Source organism: Lonchura striata, chromosome 1, assembly GCF_050655825.1.
Source record: "Lonchura striata isolate lonStrDom1 chromosome 1, ASM5065582v1, whole genome shotgun sequence".
Taxonomy (NCBI): Eukaryota; Metazoa; Chordata; class Aves; order Passeriformes; family Estrildidae; genus Lonchura; species Lonchura striata.
Genome location: NC_140703.1, coordinates 14,871,859 through 14,895,811, shown reverse-complemented (window position 1 = coordinate 14,895,811; position 23,953 = coordinate 14,871,859). Strand labels below are relative to the sequence as shown.

Sequence of the window (23,953 nt, the reverse complement as noted above, 5' to 3'; positions counted from 1 at the left end):
GGCTCCGCCTCCCGGCGCCGAGGGCGGGCGGGGCCGGGCCGGGCTCCGCGCTGCGCCCGCCCACCCTGCGGGGCTCGGCTTCGGCCCGGGCAGCGGGAGCGGCTGTGGCCGGCGCTTCGCTTGCTCCCTGAGTGGCTTTTGCGGTCTGTCCGCCTTCCTTTGGGCACCCCGAGCCCCGGGAGAGGCGCTGCGGGACCGGCCCGGCCATCCTGGGGACGAGCCGGGACGGGCGGGGATGCCCCGGCTCCCCGCTCCCTGTCCCGCTCGGTACCTTGGGGTCTCTTCTTGTACGTGTAGTTATTAAAGGTTAAAATGAAAGCATATCAAAAGTTAATTCGGCAGCGGTCTCGTTGGAAATCGCAAGTTTTCAGTGGTTTCCATGCGCCCCTTTAGTTGTTTTTCACTGGCTGAAATGCAGATCATGTGTGCACAGCGACTATGGGAATCCAGCGAGCTTCTCTAAGGAAACCTGGTGCGTGGGCAGCTGGAGGGATTTGGGCACGGGTCCATTAAACACACAATTAAGCAGTGGGGTCGCTGCCTGTCCATGATATATGAACCGTGCGGTTCGGGATTTTTTGTTCGGGATCATCCCGGCTCTGGGCCCTCACCCCGAGCCATTGCTGAGTTTGGAGAACTGATTACACATTCGTTTTTGTGGATATGCCTTTGTCTGAGGGTCACAAGCACTGCTGTGCACAATAGTACGGAAAAAGGAACAATAATTTTCTTGGTTTCAATATGTAATTACAATCCTAAATTTTTAATAAGGTAGTTTATAACATAGCTGTGATTTCGTTGTTGGCGATTGCCTTCATATGCATCATGCCCTTAGAAAATAAAAAGAGGGCCTTTATTAAAAAAGACAGAGCTGTAGGTTTGAATACCAGCTAGATATAACTTCCCTTACTTTGAAGTGTTGGGGATGATTATGTTAATGTGCAAGGAAAAAAAGAAGTGACTGGAATGTAGTAATGCATTTTGATGGCTAGATATAAATTCAGCCTGAGAAACAATCGTAAGTTTATGGTTCCAGTACCCTAATAAACCACACTTTTATAACCTTGCATGGAGCAACAATCTATTAGACTATTGTAATAGCAATGTAAGCATGTATGTCAGCATAGGACAGTACAGACTGTGTGCTTGCTGTCAGTATTCCTTGATTCTCTGAAAACACTGATTTTGTTGTAAATAGCAAGTTTTCATTGTTTTGCATGTGTCTTTTTAGTTATTTTTCACTGATTGTTACAGGCTGAAATCCAGACCATGTGTGATGGCATCAATATTGTGGAAATTTGGTGCTTCTCCATGAGGCAAGTTAAATAAAATACACTTTAGAAGTTTATTCCTGCATGTCTGTACTCTTTGTTAGGTCAGATCAGACATGGGTTAGTAAGCAAGACTGAAATTCAGGTTTTGAAAGTGCACAGATGAGGGGGAGGAGAGCACTTGTAATTTAGATTCAGATCCCCACTTTCCTTGAGAGAGAGGCTGGGCAGCTTAACTGTGGGTACTCTTAAATTGTGCTAATTAGCTATGAGACCAGAAATGCATTTTTCCATAATATTTCTTCATGAATGTTTAATTGTGATGAGATAAACAAAGATGTCCATAATAGGCTTCATGACTGCAGTAAATACAGTATGTCTGAGCTATTGCTTGCCAAGACTTACTTTTCTGTGTTGTAAGCCTGAATGCTGGAATGCTATTGTATGTATTGATAGTAGTGACAAGAGATTTATCTTTTACATTATAATGCTTGGATATCAGTGTTTCTTTTAGATTCTGATTTGGTTCAGGATCTAATCACCAATAAAAATGTAAAAAAAAAATACCTTAGTTCTTTATGCTACAGATAAATCTTAAAAATCAATCAGATGTAATAAATAACCTTTCCTTAGTGACTATATGCAAATATCTCTAGCAAACCAAAGCAAGGAATCTGTGTTTCCTGTTTGTTGGATTTACAGTGAAACTGGGACACAACAACTGGTTTAGCAGGAGGATATAATATTCTGTATTAATTTAAAAATTAAAACCTTCAAATCAAAATATGAAAAATGAACGGATAACAAGACACGGAAAAATTGGTGCTTTCAGGTACTGTTCTATAGATTAGCAGATAAAGAATCTGATTTGAAAAAAAATCCTTTCCTGACCATGTCTCAGGAGAAAAAGGACAGGTGAGTTTTCAGATTTGTGAGCCTCGAAGAAGCTCTTGAGGTCATGCTTTAAGTCTTTTCAAGATTTGCGGTCTAATGAAGGTTGCCAGTCTTCCCTATCTCCTTTTCTAGTGTGAGTAAAATATTGCAACTGAACTTTCCCTGACAGCTGTCTTGGGTTGCTTTGTGGATAATGACCCAAATTCAGCACTGCTTGATCTATTTTGGGCCTAATTCCTGCTCTGCAGATATAAGGAAATTAAATGAGGCTGTGTGTAGTGAAGAATGAAGTGGTTAACTTGAAAATTAGAGGCCTGAGAAAGATAAATGATCAAAGACTATTTTAAATGTAAAGTGCTGCACATTTCACATAGCAACACATTTATACAAAGTTATGAAGAGAAGTGTCTTTGGTGCCTCAGCAAGTGGCCACTTTCCAAATTCTGAAATGTTTTACCTTATCCTGGAGGAGCTCCATGGGAGTAAAAGTACTTACTAGGACTTTATACCTTGTCATGTGAAGGTGGGCTGAGCTAGGAGGGGGGCAGAAAGGAAAAAGCAGGGGGAAAATTCCAGACCCTAATGAAGCTCAGGCTGCAGTTCACCCAGACATCTGGATCTGCAGTGGCACTAGGGGAATGTTGTGGCTGTGTCCAATGTAGTGGTGGTGTTAAATGTGTGTCATCCTTTTATCTCTAACTGCACCCATTAGTAGTGGAACCTGGCACTGGGAGTGTGCTCTCCATGGTGGGGAGGGCATGGAAATACAGAGGCACAAAATCTGGCAGGATTAGAAGAAAGTGAAGCAGAAAAGAGCAGGTGAGGAGTGGTGCCCAGCACAAAACCAGGGTGCAAATATTTGACGAGTAAGGTGTTGGAAATGGTAGCAATAAATGAAGGCAGCCCTAGTAAAGAGGATAGAGAAGCTGAGGAGGAACAGTATGGGAAATGCTGTGGCTGTAAGATGGTGGAGGTTTTCTCCAGTGCTGCAGTTCTAGAGCGTTTAAATGAGTCCAGATTAATTTGCCTGCTTTATTAAAAAAGAAAGCACTTATTTATTTGTGCAAGTGTAAAAACATTGTTTTATACAGCATATCTCACTCTCACCTTGCAGATTAGACACCTTTCCAGCAACATTGTGGAAAGCTCATGAGAACTGAAAAATACCTCATTTGTAGGAGGAAAATGGGGAGCCACGTCCAGCAAATACACAGGTATGAAAATAACCTTTATAAATGCTGAAAGTAAAATTTTTGAAATTGATTTCATAAGAGAAAATTAACTGTTGACAAATAATGCCCATAGTGAATTGCTGTTCAGTAAGACTAATGCCACCATCAATGAGGTGGCAAAGGGAAACAAGTCAGTAAGCTAAAGATCAGTAGATTGCCTATTTGGAAATAGCTTATAATTTTAAACATTTTAATTTTTAAAAAATGTATTTTTATTGATCTAGAAAAATATTGAGGAATGTGGTGAAGCTGAAATATATGAGAATGTTTCCCTTTCTATCGATTCACAATTTAACTTGAACCGGGCATGTGTGTGAAGCAGAGTGTATTGTTGGTCTTATTCATAACTTAATTGTTTTTTGCTTTCCCTGCCTAAAAAGAATCAATTGCCAATAGACTGCCCCTCTTCTAAGCTTTATACCACACAAGGTGCAACGGGTAGAGGGTAATGCACATTTAGTTGTGCAAGCATGGCTTGATTTAATTTGTTCTTGTGAGTACTTGCTGACATCTATGGAGATTGAGATTGTCTTTTTATGATAGAAGGTATTTGTGATGTGCATGTTTTGCTTGATACTCTGCTTAATTTGCTTGACAGACCTATGAATAAGTAAAAACCAGCAAGAACGAGTTGAAGGAAAATTGTAGTGCCTGAAATGTGAAACATTACTTTAGTTTGCTGAAAGGCTTTTAGTGAACTGAAACATTGAATGTATAAAGGATATTGCTTTTATTTCAATTTTTTTCTCCTAAATGCATTTATGAACAATTCTGGGTGCAAAAAACCCCCAACCCAAAATAACTCTACTCCTAAAAAAATCCCCAACAACAAAAAGAAAACTGCCAAACTCCCTCATCCTTAATATATGTGAGGGTAGGCAAGTTTTTTCTGTTGCACAGAGTTAGCCTAACAAAGTAAGATGTTTATGTATGCAAGAGTACACCTTACTTTTAGCCACTTTCAGCATCTTCTTAATAAAGTAAGGGTACTTTGAACTGCTTATTATGTGCATGAAGTACAGTACTTTGTGAAGCCCCCTAAAAGCCTACCCCCTCCTTACAGAAATCTGGTCTTAATTATCACCTTGATTGGTGCTAATAGGACACTTTTGACTTGCAACTGCATCTTTTATAACCTTCACGTCTGATTACAAGGTTTTTCCTTCTAGAAGAGCAAATGCTTCACTATAAAATAGTGCCATTACTTTATACAAGCAGAGTCAGTTTTGCTTCAGTAATCAAATACAGTAGGACATCATATTTCTGTAGGGCATTCATGAAATCAGAGGTTATACTTTTAAGAGCTTTTGCTTGCAAATATCATTTCTTTAAATGACTTTTCCCAGGGAGAAAAGGAATTCCAGGCTAGCAAAAAAATAGGTAAGTACTGTTAGCATTTTATCACAAGCTTCAAGACTTCCTCAAGGCATCAAGTTCAGAAAAAATAGAGTAAGATATTATGGGGAGGATATTTATTATTGCAAACTGCAAAGTCAACAGGGACTGCTAAATGTTCTTGCAGTCATAATAACCTATCTCATGTTAATTCTAGCCCAAAGCTCTGTGACTCTTTATCTGCAGAGATAATGGGGGGTAGAACTGTATTTTGTGTTTAGCACCAGATTCCTCCCAACCATGGAAAATAAATTAGGGAGCTCCACAAACTAAAAATGATTTGGGCTTTGGAGGAATTCCCAGCAATAATATACAAGACTTATTACCCTGGGTAGTTAGAGGGTCCCATATGTTTATGGCTGATAGTAGTCATTTTGATGGAATATTGCTTCAGCAACTTATTTTCAAATAATTTCCCTATAACCCAGATCTGTTGATCCTGAGAGAAGATCTTAAGTTCCAAATAGAAGATCTTTTTGGTAGTGTTATTCTTGTTTGTACTCCCTGTGTGTCTCTTAGATAAAATACAGTGTATTTTGCCCAGGAAGAATGCTGCATTAGTGGTCAAGTTTCTACATTTAATTTAGCTGGAGTTCACTATACATCAAAGTTTAACACATCAAAGATTGGGTTGTATAGGTTCAGATTAAGAACATGTGTGCTTTTTTTTTTTTTTTTTTTTGAGTAACAGACACTACAGGTAGTTGTTCTACAATAATGCCTTAAAAACCTAGAAAATCCAGCGAGGTGTTATTGCTGATTGTTATTTATTTGACATTGTTATCTAGGAACGTGGCTGCTTTGGGTTTGGAATGCTGCATAATGTGGGGGGGGAGGGGGGGGGGAAATATCAGTCCATCCCCCGAGAATATATTGTCCCAAAATAGTAAGGAATAGTATGTGTCAACAAACTGGGCTGTGCAAAGAAAGCAGAAGTCAAGTTATGTAGCCTCACATGTTGTCTGTGCATAGGTGTAAAGGTAAAAAGAAGTTAAGCTTTAGAAAAAAGTATCAGTAAGGAGAAGACAAAAGATGCTTCTTAGAAGCAAAATTAATAACAGTGTCCTAAAAGCTTAGAAAGAATTGAAGGAATTGGTGTGGTCTGTGAGGGTGTGGAGTCTGGGATAGGCCATGGAAAACCTTGAAGACAACCAAAGAAGGAGGCAATGAAAATGGCAATGTGGCCAAAGAAATGATCTTTTAGGGTTTTATTTATTGAATGGCATTGTGATGGTATTCTTGAAGAATCCATGTGAAGATAATTTTAATATATTTAGGAAAGTTAGTATTTCTTTTAATAGCAAACTATCTCTTAAAACTGGAAATGTCAGTTCAAGGAGCTCTTATCTTGGTCTTGTTGGTAATGATTTATATTTTCTCCGAGGTTTAGAATGTTTGTCATTTACACTGTCCTTTGGGTACAGCTATAGCTGCCTATGGCCCAATCCAACAAAAAATATTTCAGTTCCTCTCTGACAAAAGTATATATAAACCTCAAAGTCACTAGAATCTGCTCTGAAAGCATACACTGCCAGACAGATATATTTTATATTGCACTGGACCCGAAAGAGTCATAAAAAAATGGCATATCCCTTTTATCCCTTTTTTTTTTTTTTTTTTTTTTTTGGTAGCTTTATGACCAGCAAGACAGCGTCAAGCAGTTTATTACAGACCTGGTTTATGCCTTACAAGAGAGCAGTGTAGTAGACCCTTGTGCATGCTTTGTTTTCAGCACCAACACTGGAAGCAATTTTGAATTTAATTTGATTTTAGTTGAATCTGTGCTCTCTTTGTTGTCTGTGCAAGCAAATTTAAAAAGAAAAAAGAAACTAATGCTGTTTTCATTGTTTGAAAAGGCATTTATTTTTATTAGTTTAAACTGTATTTGTACATCATACTTAACAGTTTCTTTCTTAAACCTTTAATGCCATTGTCACTATATACAGCTAGGATAAAATATATGCCATTTCCAGGGTGGGGAGAGGCACTCAGCCACACATAAATGAGGATTCAATCCTACAGAGCCAGGCAAGACATTTGAGCACATTAATTTCAGCAAGAATTCGATGCATAATCCCTACAGAAGTTAATTGGGATGTTCCATTGGTAAATGAGGTAGCCAGGATCCATGGAAGTGTCAGTATCCTTCTGGGAGGCTCAGCTGTCTCTGACAGGAGAGGTGTGAGCAGCCTCTCCTTTGCTGGTACATCTTCAAGTCTCCCGACCTTAGCCTTGGAATCTAATTAGATCCTGATTCAGAGAACTCGTCTGGCTTAACCTTTAGATTGGTTTGGAAATGCATCTTTCTGTGGTCCTCTCTTTTCCTTTGAAATGAGTAATGTGTAGGCAACTGTTTGCTTATAAAATATCATCACTAAGTTCACTTACTCCTTAATTCTGATAGAGCTGTAATTGCCAAAAAAAGTGTGCATGACAGTTACAAACTTTGGTTCTATTTTAGAGGGAGAACATGGACTGCAGAGAGTTCTGATGACCCAGTCCCTTAAAGTTGTTCTGAACCTGCCCTCAAGGGGTTGATCCTTCTTTCAGCAGAAAATTCCCTTTATTGGAACTTGCATAGTTTTCTCTGCTGCCCTGGAGATCTGAGTCCCTCCAAGTAGGAGGGAGTCTTGTGGCTGGGGAAATGCAGCTAGCTAGAAAGTCAGGGAAGAGACATGTGTGATTTACTTTTTTTTCTGGTAGAGATTTCTGATTGTAGCCGCTCCTGGGAATTAGATATTTTGGTTTAAAGAATAGTCCCTGTATACCAGTTATTTTAAAAGACAGTGACAGCATTCTGGCATGGGCTTTTTTGTTCAAAGTTCTGCTGACTACATCACTTAATAAATGAGGTATTTCATTATTAAGTGCCTGATCAGAACCAAGGAAATTTGTAATGGTGGCCAAATTCACTAACTTAACTGTTTAGCTGTCACTGCAGTATCAATTACAGATGGTTCTTGTGGTTTTTGTTGCCATTCACATTCATGGAATGCCTTAATAAAGGGAATAAAAAGAGAATTATCATGCACTTTCCTCTTGTAGAGAAATAGATAATACAAGCACATCAGTTTTGTCTCACTTATAAATAGCTCCCGGAAACAGTGGTCTATAAGGGAATAGAGCTGATTGACTCATTCGTGGTGAATAATTTAGCCTCAAAGATTAGCATTTTTCTACATGTATTATCCATGGAGGACTGAATTCATCTATTTGTTATTATAATCTTCCATTTAATAGTTTATGAATTGCTGTCTGAATTTTTTGGAGATGTGCTTAATTCACTGCTTTGTTATATGTGGTGTGTGATGGTCCTCTGAGTCATCTTGACAATTTTTGAGTCCTCGAAGGAGGATTGGGACATTCAGCTCGAGAACAATGACAGGGTCCACAGCTCTTTGTGGCCACATGAGGAGATGGAAAAGATTCATATGCCAGCATGTTTTAGGAAATGATTGTCATGATGGGGAGAAACTCTTCAGACTTGCAGTGGTTATGAAGGATGTTTGCAATGAACTTTTTTTTAATTCAGTTTTGTGCAAGACCTTGCACAGAGCAAATTCCCCTTTTATTTTTGAGCATGCAGAGTAGCACAGGGTCAGTGTGGGACTGGGAATGTGACGTCCATAGTTTCAGCTCCCAAGCAGGAAGCACTGCATACAGAGATAATTGACTACCTGATAATTTGCTACCTGAAGAAGGTAGTGCAAGTGCCAGAAAGAAGCTGTGTCCATTAGCATGGTATTCTACCTATTAAAAAATAATAAATCAGGATTCTAGTTCAGGAATTTCTCAGATACCTCTGAGTTGTGTTTTGCATGTGTCCACTGTAAATATACAAACATATGATTTATATGTGCTTCAGTTTCTCCCTCTTACTCATTTCTGCTCGGAGTGAGAGTGGCCTTGTTTTTTAGCAGCAAAAAGTGATAGCAATCCTTTCCCTCTTCTCAAGATGGTTGTATTTTAGTCCATGTTTTTGAAGTGCTCTGTGCATGCTGACCATTGGTATGGAAAACCCAACAGTGCTTTGGATTGCCAGGGTGCACTAACGAGTCGCAGGAGGAATTAAAAGTTATAATCACACAAGCAAATATACAAAGCTACTGAATGTTAGTTGTATGCACGGTTACATTCTATGTCAAAGCTGTAAGATGTTATATAATCAAATAATTTATTAGGGACAGCTGCTTAACTGCTGACAGCAAAACAACCTGTAGCTTAATTGCTCCTTCAATTGCACTGGTTTTCTGCATGGTCCTTCTGGTCCCAATACCCAAAGCAGAAAAACCCTGCCTTAGGCTTCCTGAGAGTTGTGCAAGACACTGTGGGTCATAACTCATCCATGTCAAATTAATGTTGTTGTCATGGGGCATCAGTGGCATAATGAAGGCAGAATAAGGGCATTAAGGAGAGTTAGTCCTTCAGCAGGACTTCCCTCCTAATTTCATTGATATGCTAAAATAGAATTGTATCTTTTTTTTTTTTTTTCCCTAAGAAATGATGGTAATGTTAAATACTTTGAGGAAGAGATGTGGACCTTGTTGTTTTAAAGTATTATTAATTTGTTTGTTTCAATTCAAAATGGAATTGTTCTATACATTTAGAAATGCAATAAGGTAAGTTGCTATATGCTATCCATTCTAACATTTCTTTTCCTCCAAGTTAGTTTTTGAGTTAAATTATTTTACTCTATAAAGTATAAAGGTAAATGTCCTGTCTAACCTATATTCTGAAATTACAGTTTTTCAATTTGTTTTCAATATATGCAGCCAGGTAGATGAAGAATACTCATCCTTAATGGCTTGCATGCTTGGGGATCACTTTTAAGAGAACCCAGGAAAGTCCTTGATTGTCAATGAAAGAAATTGAGAAATGGTGCTTCTTTTAATAATTGAAAACTTTTACATGTAGTGTTGGATTTTCATAACAATCACCTCAGTAGGTGCATGAGTCCACTGCAGGGAGAAGGGATATTCAGTCAAACAAGACTCATGTCTTCAAATTGTTAGTTTACTGTGTCATCACAAACAGTTCTTCAGTCCTATGGTAGAATGGTAAATAGTTGCTTATTCCTGTTTTGAAGATGAAACTTCTTCCTGCTTTACTTATGTCTGTCTGTGAAGGTTATGTCAGTTTAACTTTAGCCTTCACCATTAAATATTTCAGATTTTGTGAGTAGCTGTGGTGCTAGATACTGTTGAAAATGTATTCATAGTTCTTCACACTTTCTATCTTCATGTTTAGAAGCAGTGATTTCTTAAACTAGGAGATACATAGAGATAGAAATAAAATTAAAGTTAGTGTATCAGGTAAAACTCTGCTTTTCATTGCTGTTTTATTTTTCATATATGCAATGGTCATTCCAATGAATCTGTACTAATTCAGTGCTATTGTGAGTTCCCACTGCTTTGCAAATACACCACTTGGAATGGGAATTTCCTCTGCAACTGAACACTGGGATTGGGCAAGATCAGTTCCCACATTTCTTGTCTATACTGTACTTCCTAGCCCTCCCTGTGAGATTTTTGTAGATATTTTAACTATGTGGAAGCTCACCCTCTGTGCAGGCCACTTAGCACCTTTTTCTTGTGTTTTGTTCAGCTCACATACATGTCATGGCAAGTTCTCCAGTGTAATTTTTAGGTCATATCACTTATTCTGTTGTCTCTGTACAAGTAGAAGTGAGAAGCTGTGAACTCCGTCTTAGCACTGGTGCAAAAAAGCCCTGAAATTTGACCTCATGCCTACTGCTCTTACAGATGTGTCTGCCTTGAAAGAACATGGCCGTGACCTTGAACATTTGGTGGCTTCCTAGTTTTCAAATATGCATCTAAAGGAAAGGAGAAATAAGTTGAAAATTTAGCTTTCTGGGTTAAACGGACTTAAACAATTGAATATGTTTGATGTACTTTTGTCATATATTTGTCTCTGCTAATTTCTTCCAAGATAAGTAGCTGGATTCACTTTTATTCCTGAGAGGTTTTTGTTTATTTTAACAAAGGGTAAGGAGAAACTGGGAAAAAAATCTTCCTGTTCATGCAGCTCACCACAGCATGGTGAGCTGTAAGTGGAGTGATTTTGTCAGGGAAAAAGTAAATATTCTCATGTAACACTTTCCAGTTTGTTTCCAAGTTGTTCTACAGGTCCCTCAAAAATCTTGAGGCCTGTTTCTAGCATATCCATTAAAAGTCAGTCAGAAAGATAAGCTGTGGTGGGCTTAAATTGTTTTTTTCAAGTGTTCATCACTTTTTGTGGTAAAATTCTTATGGTGGCTTCTAAACAAAAGATGTTTGTGAACCAGAGCAAATGAGTCGTGATGCACGCAAAAGGCTATATGTGTGTTATTTATCTGTTTGTCTGCAGCAAACTGAATGGCAATATCAAATTATAATTTTCCTTTAGAAGATTCTTCTTTGTCTTTGAACTTTTCTCAGTTTCACAGACCCAGTTTCCCAGTTTTTCTAAGTACTTTACCAAGTGTAAGTACTTTACCAAGTGTAAGTACTTTACCAGACCCCAAGGAAATCGAGTCATAAATTTCTCACAACTCTTGGCCGTTATTCCTGTTTTCAATTTCTAAACAGGAGGATTGTTCATAGTGTGCTGAACACAGCTCGACAAAACCGAGCTAAAAATCACATGAAAGGGGAGAAAATAGGTTAACATGCTATAACTAGTCCTGAACAACAAACACTGTGCTTAAAGACCTTTAGAACTAGATTAGAGAAAACACAGGGAAGTAAAGAAGAGCTGAAGGGAACAAGCTGCTGCAGAGGGAGGATGGAACCACATGATTCCTCCCCTTGCTGGTATCAATGGATGTAGGAACAGTGTGATATATTCAGTGTGCCAACATTTGCATTACAAATGCTTGTACTGGGTTTCGAAAAGACCTAACAGATTGTCATTGCCCAGAGCACTGGCATTACAGTGATTGCTCCAATACAACATGGGCTGGTAAAGTTTTTCTTAACCCTTGTGCTACCTCCCTCCAGCTTGAAATAGAGCTGTTTGCCCAGAGTTAGCTTTCCTAGACAAGTGCACATTTTCATGCCCGCAGAGATCCAGATAAAACAGTTACCTCTGTTAATCACTGGCATCTGGGATATTGCGTGATTTGAGATGCGATTTGGATTTTCTCAAGTGCTGGAGTAATAGATGATGCACAGCTCACTCGGAGCACTGCTGAGATTGCACCCAGGGCTGGCGGGAAGATGAAGTATTATGCAGGGCTTTTCACACATTCTGTGTTTCTTGTATTGTCTCCAGTTTTCTGAAGGCTGTGGCAATAAAATTAACAGCCTTTTTCATTTATGCTTTTTGTTACAATGCTGCCATTTGGTTTAATTTCAGTTGTTCTAATTTAGATTGGTGGAAGTTGGAAGAGAATCTTGTCCCCTAAATTAGTACATCTGGAAAATTGTGAGCGTTTTGTGACTATTAAATTTTTAAAAATTCTTCTGTAAATGAAAAAAAAATCCTGAATGTCATTTTCCTTGAAGTTCTACACCTAATTTAAACGCAGCGAATCTCACAAACTTTTTTTAACTTGATTTTTTGACCTAGAATCATGGAATGGTTTGGGTTGGAAGAGATGCTAAAGATCATCTCATTCCAACCTCCCTTCCATGGGCAGGAACATCTTCCATTAGACCAGGTTGCTCAAAACCCCATCTAGGGATAGAGCATCTGCAGCTTGTCTGAGCAACCAGTGCCAGTGCTTCACCACTCTCACAGTAAAGAATTTCTTCCTAATATCTAATTTAAACCTGCCCCCCTTCAGCTTAATGCCATTCCCCTTGTCCTATCACTGCATGCCCTTGGGTAAAGTCCTTCTCCAGCTTTCTTGTAGGCCCCCTTTAGGCACTGGAAGGCTGCCAGTTGGTTTTCCTGGAGCCTCCACATCTCCAGGCTGAACAATCCCAACCCTCTCTTGTTTTCCACCCCCTTGAAGAAAAGCAGATCTGTGTAGACATCCATAAGCCCCAAGAGTAGTTATAAAAGTTATTAATCACCTCAGCAAAGCATTGACAATTTAAAAAACCCCAAAACAAACAAACCCACCTCAGATCAACCCCTTAGTTTCATTAACTCAATGAAAGAAGCACTTTATATTTGAAAAAAGAATAGTTTTTAAACTGATGTACTTCTCAATTTAACCAGTTAATCAGTGTTTTGTACTGTGATGCCATCTTACATTTAAACCTGATTATATTATCAAAAACCCCCTCTGCATCAACATATAAAATATTCCTACGATTAATATAAGTTGCATCAAGCAACAATATATGCTATTTTGCAACTAAATGTAAGTGTCCTAAACAGGTATCTGAAAGAGGAATATAAACCTTCAGCATTTAGTGGGTAACTAACTTGTATTTTAAAGGAAAGACACTGAAGTAGCTATTATTATCTGGAAACCACTGTGCTTCTATAAAGGATCTGTATGACATTTGAAATATGGCAGCTTCAGAAAATTACTATACAAAACTATTTTTATGCATCAGAAACAAAGTTTCTCCTTGTCATAAAGACATGAGGTCCAACTTTGTGACTGGGCAATAACACATCCAAATTAGTTCCTTATTTTATTCAGATGTCCTTTATGGAGTGTATCATCATGTTAAAGATTCTGAATGTATAAATATAACCCCATAGGTACTCTACGCAATCTCTTTCAGGATAGAAATTTAATCTCTGATAGGTTGGTATCTTATGTAAAGGAGTGTCATTAACTTCTTTGAGAAGTCAGTATTTTATAAGGGCAGTTTTTTGGCTCTTGGTATTACAGTCTATTGTTATTAATTAATTTGTGACTTGCAGTAAAAATCTTCCATAAATATTCTATGTAGAAGACAAAAGGGTCTAACATGAATGTTTTTCAAAACACTGTGTGAAAGAGGATGTAACAGCACGGTAAAAAGAAATAGCATCATAAAGCTGCATTCCAGAATCTGTGCAAATGTCCTAAGCAATAATAAATAGGATTTTGTGGGTGAGGGATGGTCATTATATCCTCTTTATCATCTCTGAGAGAAATGAGCTGTTTCTGCAATTATCTTGCCTATTTCATCAACTTAAAACAACCTTTCATTCTGAATTTTAAGAATGGGTTTTGGCTGAAAGGAAAGGGCAGATTTGTGATTATCTAAATCGTGAAAATACATAATATTTTATTAGCAGTCTTGGCAGCAGTACTCATGTATGCAAGCTGTAGCACAATCTATGGTATTTGTTACAGTAAAATCTAATTAAAAATTAAACTAAGCTGATGGCATTCAAACTGCCATTGCAGAGGGGGGACTGGATTCTGTGGGTCTCTTTGTACATATGTGTGCTGCTGCCTTTTTGTTGTGTGGCAGCCAAACAGCTCAGAAATGTGCTAGCCTGCAGCCGGTCTGTGTGCTGCTGGCAGACAGCAGACACACAGCCTGGCATTTGCCAGGGTTTTGTGTGATCCTGGGGAACTCCTGTGATCCTGGAGAACATCTCTGCCCAGGCATTTTCAGTGCTCGAACACTGGAGCTCTCTTTTGCTCAGCACTGTCTTGTTGGAGATTTAGACTTGCAAAATGGGGTTTATGTGAGTTTCCTAGATAAGAGCTAAATCAAAACAGCTGAACCACCCGCTGTTGGGGTTGCTCTACTCCAGGTCACAGAGGATGGCAGTGGTAAATCTCGTGTTTTTCATTTTTGCATATGAAGAATGACAGCTCAGTACAATGTTTTCCTTTACAACGTGTTAGTCTGGCATATAAATGCACTCCTCTTCTTGACGTGCACCAAAGGCTTGAGACAGGATTACAGGATCTGAATAAGGAGCAGGATGTGCCATGGTTTGCTTTCACTGACAAATGTGACTTGTGCTAACTGTCAGCAGGGCTTAGAGAAAACTATCTTTTAAGTCAGGACTCTCATACATACATAGTGAGCCACCTGCTCTTCTGAAAATTAAGTTACTCTATGCAAGTTTCCATGCTGCCACTTTGCTGGAATCAATTCCTACCCTTTCAGCTGGACATGATCAACACATTGTCCATTTCCTTCTCTGTTTTCTATAATACCTCTTTTGAAAAACATACCAATTAGGGTGAGAGGTCTATTTTTTATGATGTTTATTCCTTTTTTTGATACTTAGCCAGAGAAGACTAACCCAAATATATAAGATGGTGAATTCCAAATATTAAGTGAAGGTAAACTGTGCAGAAAGAGAAGAGAATTGGTAAAAGATAGATTGCTCAATCATTTTATATAGATGCTTAACACACTTGTTTTTCTTAATTTAAAAAATTAATTGAATTCATTAATGTTTGTTTTTCTTAATTCAATTTCTTTTCTGTTTCTAAATCTTAAAAGGAAATCTGTAATATTGTTTGAATCTTGTATCCCTGGTTTCAGTATATACAGAGATGCAAGTAAAAACAGTGGTTCCGTAGTTGGTGAAAGTGTCCTCTAGACATGGGAAAAGTGAAGATTGACCAAAGACTTGGAACAGTTTTACACCAGTAATCCAAGGGGGAAAATGTAAAGAAATAGTGAAATACTGCAGGAAATCTCTTTTACCTTTTTTTTTTTTTTTTTTTTGGCTACTGTGATTGTCTCCACATCAGGGAAATTTTCATGCTACAGAATACTTAAAAATTATTTCATTCAGAGTGGGTTTGTGTTTATATTTTAATATTTCTTGTGCTCTAGAATGGAATAATGATTGTAATAATTAGCAGTATGACTGGGAACAGACATGAAGTTTAATGGAGTTTAATGAAATTTTGGTGTAGCCTGAAATTTCTTTCAATGTAAACAAATAGAGTGGAGTTCTTTCCTGGTGTCCCACAGGAGTGTCTCCTGTGATTTTTTGCATCTATTAAGGTGATTGGCAGCATTTTCAATCCATTTTCCAATTATCTCTCCAAACACTTTGGAAAATTCAGTTGCCTAAAGCTTCTTTCTCTCCCTGTCTCTGCCCCCCACCCTCTTCAATTTATGCTACTCCTTATTTAAATAAATTGAAGAAAGAAAGAAAAAAAATGCTTGGTAACATTTGCTGTGGAAAATATAAAAGGTCAGATTCTTATGGGTAACAAACTGAATTTGGTGAAACTATGAAAATACTTTTCCAGTCTTTATATGCTTTAATGATTTTACCAAAAACTTTTATGGAGTATAACATGCTGCTGTGCTCTCTTGCACTTTGTCACAACAGAGTGCATTGACAGTTTCTTGTGCAAAAGACTGTTGTATGTATTTTGAGTTGAGAATTCAAAACTGTGATGTTTTAGAATTATTTATTTCATATACATATAAAGAGGAAGTTTTGTAGAGTGGTTTCCTCCCCCTCTCCCTGCTAGGACTTAATTTTATATAGACAAGCATGCTAATTGTCACAAAAAAGTTATTGTACTTAAGGAGAAATACATTTTTTGTTTTGTTTTGTGTTTTTTTTTGTGAATGGAGAGGAAATTCATAGCTTGTTAATGTCTGTTTTATTCCCTCACTAATCAGCATTTTCCACCCTCCTCCCTGTCCATACCATGGTTAATGGCTTAGCTGCAAAAATTGGTGATGGATGGGAAAAGAGAACAGAGACCAACAGTAAATCTGAGTATGTAAATACATTTCAAAAGTGATGTCCTTGACATTAAATCTGTAAAAGATCCTCACTCAGTCTTCACATCATGCTGTTGCCCAGCATCCTACCTAAGCCTAGTACTGCTCATACTTGCTGCCAAGAATATTCATTAGCTCTTTAATCTTTTAATTCCTATGTGACAGAGAAATAATGTTTGGCTGTAATGTTTTTTGTGGATATGGGTTCTATACCCATGAAACCTAAATTTTATTTCTGTTCTTCATTTTGTTGTTGCTGTGCTTCTCTTCCTGCCTGTTTACAAAGGGCACAATCAACAACCTTCTGATGCTGAGTATTGGCACTGGGAAAACAGATGTGCTGCCTGAAAAAACACTTCTGAGGCTTTGGCAGTTCATCTGGTAAGGTCCCTCACCTCAGGAGATGTTTTTCTCCATTGAAATGTCCTGTTGTCTGGTGGACACTGACAGTAAGTCATTGCCAAGAGGTGACTGTGCCCTCAGCTGGCAGGATACTGTGAGCCTGGGTAATGAACTCAGTCCTGGGGATGTGGGGAAAACAGCAGTGAGTGCAGAACTTCAGGCTAAAGAGCCCAGTCAATGCTGTCTCCTGTGAGCTGGCACCAGAGCTGGAGCATCACAAGATGCAGTTCCACAAAACTGTTTCTGGGTTTAAAAGATTGGTCCTACAGAGCACAGTGAACCACCACTCCCAGTGGTCAGTAGCTCTTTGTGATGAGCAGTTGTATCATGGGAGAAGTCTGACCAGAGTCTCCAGAAGATGTCCACAATGTTCAGAGGGAGTGTGGGAAGTGCTGACTACACCTTTACTCTTTATGGTTTCCTGAGCTATATACTGAAATTGTCCACATCTGGACATAGCCATGACTTACGCTCTCATGGCCAACCAAATGGGCTTTTTTGTATTTAATTCTGAAATGCAATCAGATTGCAGTTGCCTTTCTGTGAGGAATGATGTCTATGACAATGTGCCAACAGTCCCTATGGATGGCTGGATTTGAATGTTTCTCTATTGGCCAAGCTCTTCACACCTTTCTCACATGCAAAGACTAAAAACATCTATTTGGAATGTGATTCTGTTGTGGCAGCCTCGTGACAGCCTCATGACATTTCCCCAGATCCCTGCTACTTCATTACAGAGAAAACACCTGCTTGCTAAGGAGCAAAGGCCAAAAATGTGATTGGGAGAATCTGGTCAGCAAAACTGTTCAGAGGAAATCTTTATTTCCTGCAAGAGCCAACATGATTCTCTGTGTGTGTGGAAATGAATACAGACATGGCACAGAAGGTAATGGGATGTGTGAAGAGGGAGACATAAAAATGGTGTGTGAAGCAAACAGCAAAACACAAACTTTTCCAAGGGTGCTACCATGGCTCTTCAGAGTTGAACTGTAATGACCTGGGTGCCACTTTGTCGGAACTCAAAATGTCCCTCAGACATTTTTGGAGGTTCCGGATCCAGGTCAGAAGCATTTGAGACCCTGGCAGGCAGCTGGAAACAGCTGTGATTTTGGGTTTGAACAATGGAATGATTTACTGATCTTGCAGGAAGAACAAGAAGTCATACAAGTTTAGATATTATAGTAGAAGTAGTCACAATATAGAGGAAAGAATTTTTGAGTGCTGTACAGGGAGATTTTAAGTCCTGTACAGGGCGGTTTTGGTTTTGTACATGGGGGTCAGAGGTTTCAAGATGGAGGCATCTGGGCCTGTCCTGTCCTTCCTCTTTCTTCTTCCTTACCTCCATGTTCTTGGTGATGTTGGCACTCACAGATTGGTTTAGAGTAGAAAACACCATTTAATATAGGTAGTAGGTATTGGGGAAAAACTGTAAACATGTAACACGTAATGTCCCATATAAAAGACAGCAGCAGCCCTGGGCAGGGGGGAGAGAGAAGAAGTCAAGGGACAGAGAGGATGTCAGGGGTGTGTGTGTCTCTGCCTGAGCTGCTGAGCAAACTGCAGCAGCCCGAGAAAAAAATCTTTTAGATAACTTGCAATAAACAACCACGAGACCGAAAAACAAGAGACTGCTGAGCCTTTCTTTGGAAGCAAGGGCTGGAGGAGAGATTTTTCCACCACACAGAGCCTCCCCTTACCTAAAGGGGGGCTTCGGCACCACTTCACCTTTTCCATTGCATAAAGAATACTTTGGGATGTTGTAGGAGGTCAGCTGTGTGTGCTGGAGCAGAGCTCCAATTCCCTGACTGTGCTGGCCGTTGTGGCTCTGCTGTGCTCTGCACGTGCTCCTGGGCTGAGAACAGTGAGGGTCACAATTAAGACTGCTCAGGGGTGAGCTTTTGGAGTTATCTCCGGTGTAGGAGACCGCAAACCTCCATTAACGCTGTCCACTTTGAATGGACCAACAGATGGCACCATCAGTCTCCTTTTCTCCTGTGGCTCAGAAAACTCCTAGTGCAAACTCTTGTCCAGACATCTCTGCTGCTAAATCCAGTAATCGCTTTCTAATTAATATTTCATTTAAATTCCTAGTGTCTTATAATAGCGCTTAAGAACTGTGCATGCCTACATGTGCAGTGAAACAAATTATAAGGATACATATTCATAATTTAACCTGTAATATTCCTGCTAGTGTATTAAATGACTCTTGATTTTCAAGGGGTTTCTAGGTCAATGCTGAATTTGAATAATTTAAGCAGAAAAGGCACAGATGCATGCAATAGTGAAGAGGTAAAATGCAGTTTGAAAATTGATGTAATGAGGTAAATTGCATAAAAAGTGTACTGCAATGATTTCTGGAAACTACCTTTCTCTTCTCTCAGATTCACAGTAAGTTTTTGTTGTATTCTGCAGCTTTAAGATACCTCCTCAGGATCTGCAGAGAACCCCATCAACTGATAAAAATAATGACATAGCAGCTACCTTCTCCTATAGTATCTGAATTGCTAATTAGATTTTCTGAACGGGACACTGCTGAGAATGTGTCAGGAATAAGAGCTGCTTGGCGAAAAAAACAAAAGTCACAAGGAAACAAAGTTCAACATAAAGAACCGTTATATAGTTTTGAAGGGATGTATGCTAAGCCATGCAGATATCCAGCTTTGATTAGATAGTGTGAAAGAGAGAGAAAAGTGAGGCTATACTGTGTCTACCATCCCTGCAATGCAAAGGTTTTTTTACTTCTGTTTAAGTGTAATTTCCTGTATTTCAATTTGTGCTACTGAGAAGTGTCTGCCTCCATCACCTCATTTATATATATACTGATAATATCCCCCTTGAGCCTTCTGCAGCCTGAGCAGTCCCAGCTCTCACAACTGCTGTTCACAGGAGATGCTCCAGTCCTTTAGTCATCTTTCCTGGGCTTGAGCCATATGTGGGGAGCACATATTTTTGTTCTGAAGGCTCAGCCATGGTATGAAGATGTTTATCAGCCTGAATGCTTTGGAGAGCCCAAGGTTGTCTTCCCTGCATGGTCCATGTGTAACTTGTGGAAAGAACCTCTAAATGACTACTACTGAATTGCTTGGCTTCACCAGTTGTTCACTGATCATGTACAAAAATATGTGACTAAATAAAGTGTCAGTAAAATTTGGAACTAGGTTTTTTTTTCCTCATAGGAGAACTGCAGTATTATTTCAAATTCTTGTGGTGACTGAGTACAAAGACAAGCTTAACTTGCACAGCACCAATGAAAACTCTGCTGTTAGGGTGCAAAAAGCAGAGAGAGGGTCTAGCAGCACATGCCAAGTGAGCTTCCTTTACACTCAATGCTTTTTTTTCCTGGAGGTATTTTTTATCACGGCAGGTATTTCAGTCATGTTTTAATTAAGCTGTATGATTATAAGTGCTTGTCACTGAGGATATGTAGCTGGATAATTAGAATGATAGTGTAAGGGAGAATTAGAGAATACAAAAAGTAGCTAAAAAATGAGTCTGTTGTGGTGCAGCTAAGTTCTGCACAGCTGTTCTGCTTTCCCCACCTCACTGAGTGCTTAAGTCACTGGCTTGCTGTCCATTCACACTACATTACTTTAAACTGGATTAGAGAAGAGCTTAAAGTGAAAACTTAACAAAATGGAAATCCAGCTGGGCTGTGAATGGAGGGACAGCAACCAGAACACCATCCAAAGCCTCTTGTGGATCATAAGGAAGTGTGTTCCATGACAGTCAAATCTTTCCTCAGCAGAAGTGAAATAAATGAATTGTTCCATAATAAATCCTGTTTAGAGATCCCCAAGGCCTGTGTCAGCATGCTGCTTAAGCATATGCTCAAATCCAGTCTGATTTCATGAAGTACTTAAGCTCTAGTCAGGCTGTGTTATGTGCAAGGAAAGGTTGAAAAATCAGAAACTGTTAATAAATACCTACTTTACTAAGCTTTGTTAGCCCTTTGCTTATATAGGGTTTAATTTAAAATTATAGGTATTTTGTTTGACTTGGTTTCAAGGTGCTGGAAATCATCAGTAGTGTAGGAACAAATTATTCTTCATTTTAGGTCTGATTTCAAAGACACAATGATAGAATTTTTCCTCTAAGTCAACAGGGAGCAGCATCAGGCCTTTGCATTCTTAAAAGTTTTCCAGAAAGCCTTAGATTTTCTTCAGCACACACATAATTATAATTTGAGTCCCTAAGAACACCATTGTAGAAGTTCAAAAGGAGTGAATGTAAATCTTAATTTTTATGCAAAATTCTGAAATCCAGCACTTCTTAATTGTGCTGTTCATGGAATAAAAAGCTAGGGGTCAGAGTGAAAGCTTCAGAAAAAGAAACACCATTTCTAAAATTTAGGAAAAATTAATCCAAACCTTGCAACTTGGCATATTTTGTAGGTTTGTGAGGTGTCCTTGATTTTTATGTCATAGCTCTTTAATTAGACCTTTTGAGAAGGAAAGAAGCCAGCAGTTCTCTTGCATGCACTCCTTTACTATTTGAGAATATGTTGGGAGAAAAAAGGTGCAGCTGTTCCTGTTCTGAATCTAAAGGAAAGTTTCTGAGTTAAGGACTTGTTTTGTAACCCCAGGAAGGCAGTGGTAGCTTTCTGATTAGCTTTGCTGGGTCTTACATTAATTTCATCCTCTGTTGATTTATGGTATGTAGAGATAATTCTATGGAATACGAAATACTGTATCTTAAATTGTGTGCTGGAAGCTCACATAAATTTGTTGTCCAAGATGTTTCCCTTTCATAATTAAATTGCAGTACCTAGTTTTATTGCTGTTCCCAGGGATAAATCTCTGATCTGAGAGCTTTCACACTCTATATCTTTATTTCTCTTATTTTTATTACAGGTAAGGGATTATTTTTTATTATCTTCTTCATGATCTTGACAGAAACTTAACAGATATTGGTTTGTTCCTTCTAATTTATTCATTGAGTGGAGAAACCTTGTGTTAATAAGCTTTTTACATATTGCCCCATACTCCTGTGTTATCTTCATCTTATGTGCAAGTACCATCTGGTTTTCTATAAAATTTTTAAGCTTGTTGGTTGCTGTTCTTTAGGACACCCATTTTGCTGGGTGTATGACTCCTGTTACAATTAAAATAATGTGTGTGATATCGTATATAGTAACAAAACCAAAAATTCTGGAAAGCAGAAGATCAGACTTGTATTTTATTTATAGCAGCAATCCCTGAACCCCCTTTTGGAATTACTGTCTAGAACATATGGGGTTTTTAGGGCTTTTCCAGAGAAGAACTTGAGTGACTGAAACATTTGTGAAAATGCCATTGATTGCCTTGTCTTTAAAAATATAATGAAGCTCCAGGTGTGAGAATTAGAACAGAAGATGAAAGCAATGCACAAGAATTATAAACGGCATAAAATCTAATTGCAGCATTTAACATTTAAGCTGTAATGTCATAAATGTCAGCCAATGGCGCCTTCAGCAGAGATTAAATAGTTTCACTTCACCAGTGGGATGGGCATGAGTAGTAATAATTCCAGTTGTTCCTTGTGCACAGCTGTCCCAAGATCTCTTTTGGCAGAGACCTACCTTTCCCTTTGAAATTCTTCTTTTGGGATTTGTCAGAATGTAACCCAGGATTTATGTAAATTGGGGAGCCAAGGTGTTGCCATGGCAATCTCAGCTGTTTATAGCTTTTTTGATACATAAGCACCATTTGTTGTGGCACTGTTTCTAAAAATTTGAAGATTTGTATTAGGAATGGATAAATATGTGATGGAGGGTGTTATCTTTCTGCTTTTACAGGAAAGGAAAGAATACATGAAATCTTATTTCTTAAACACCTTAGACTGTATGAACAAAGGTCAGAGTGAAGCCTGGATTGCACCTTGAACCCTGCATCTTCATGCATTAAAGTATGGTAATGTTCAAGTTCCTGGCCAGACTTTGTAGGGTTGGAGCACATTTATGGAGCTGGAGACGCTCCCTCTGGTGGTTCTTGTATCACTTGGCATTTCTACATTTTTAAAAGCTGCTCTTGGTGTATTCTGATGGATAAAATGCTGGCAAATGTTCGTTCAAGCATTTTTGAAAATGCAGCAATGTATTTCAATTTACATTCAGCCAACAGTGATTAGTGGGTTCTATTAAAAGTGCTTTGTCAATTGTGCACAAACTTTGTTACAAATTTACCTGCATATCTCAAACACAGCCTTTGATCCCTGAAAATCAAGTTGGCCATCTCTTGACAGAGGTTGCTAGCATTGCTGGAGTTTAAGAAAAGACTATTTTGCCCATCCTAAAGAAGTTATATTTATTATATATGTTTTGTCATCTTTTAGCAAAAAGAAAGCACTATGTCTATTTTGTGTTGTGAAATAAAGGGAGAAGAAGCCACGTATCTTTTTTATTTAGCATATATTTTATCACATTTTGTGATGGGGAAAAATATTGTTTCTAGAAGAAAGAAAACAAAACAAAACCACCTGGATTTAAGAAATAAAGGCTTTTAACATAATCTCTGTTTTAGAGAGCTTTGGTGCTGAGAGTTTCATTCAGGCAAGACATTTTTATGGACTGTCTACAACAGTGACTGGGCATTTAGGAATATATAGGGCTTGCAAGGAGGTTTTTCACTACTTTGAAGTGGCAATAGCATTTTCCTTTCCCCAAGTTGCAAACAGTTGGATTCAGGATAATTAAAATATTGTCTCTATGAAGTGTAACTTAAAAAGAAAATGTAACATCGTATAGAACTCACAGGAAGGATATTTTCAGGGATGTTCAAGTTAGTTTTAAAGAAGCATTAATTTCATATGCAAGTGCAGGTGCTCTGGAAGCGGTTTCAGGGATCAGGTTTCTCTAAAGTGACAAAAAACAGAATAGCCAATGGTGCCCAACTTTTGGGATAGATAGGCTTTGTAATATCAGTTTAGTCTCATAATCAAATCTTGTGACTCAAATCTTGTGATTTGATTGTGATGATGTTAAAACTTTGATGGTGCCAACTTGTACTTTGCGGAAGCTTTTATAAAACCAAGTATTTTAAGTCTCCTCAAATCTGTAAGTGTTCTTTTCAGCTTTGTTCCTAAGTTTCGTGATTTGGGTGTTTCCTTAAAGGCTCTGGAATCAATAAATTGCACTACGAACATTGTCTCTCATTAAAGTGAAATACTGTAAGAA

General features: G+C 38.4%; 1 long non-coding RNA gene across 1 annotated transcript; it reads left to right on the top strand.

The window, feature by feature from the left end:
- The first annotated feature begins 98 nt into the window (after positions 1 to 98).
- On the top strand, positions 99 to 23,170 carry LOC146768600 (uncharacterized). Its single transcript, XR_014949859.1, has 2 exons — positions 99 to 3,379; positions 22,577 to 23,170. It is a non-coding gene; the product is annotated as an uncharacterized LOC146768600 (long non-coding RNA).
- Positions 23,171 to 23,953: the final 783 nt, after the last annotated feature.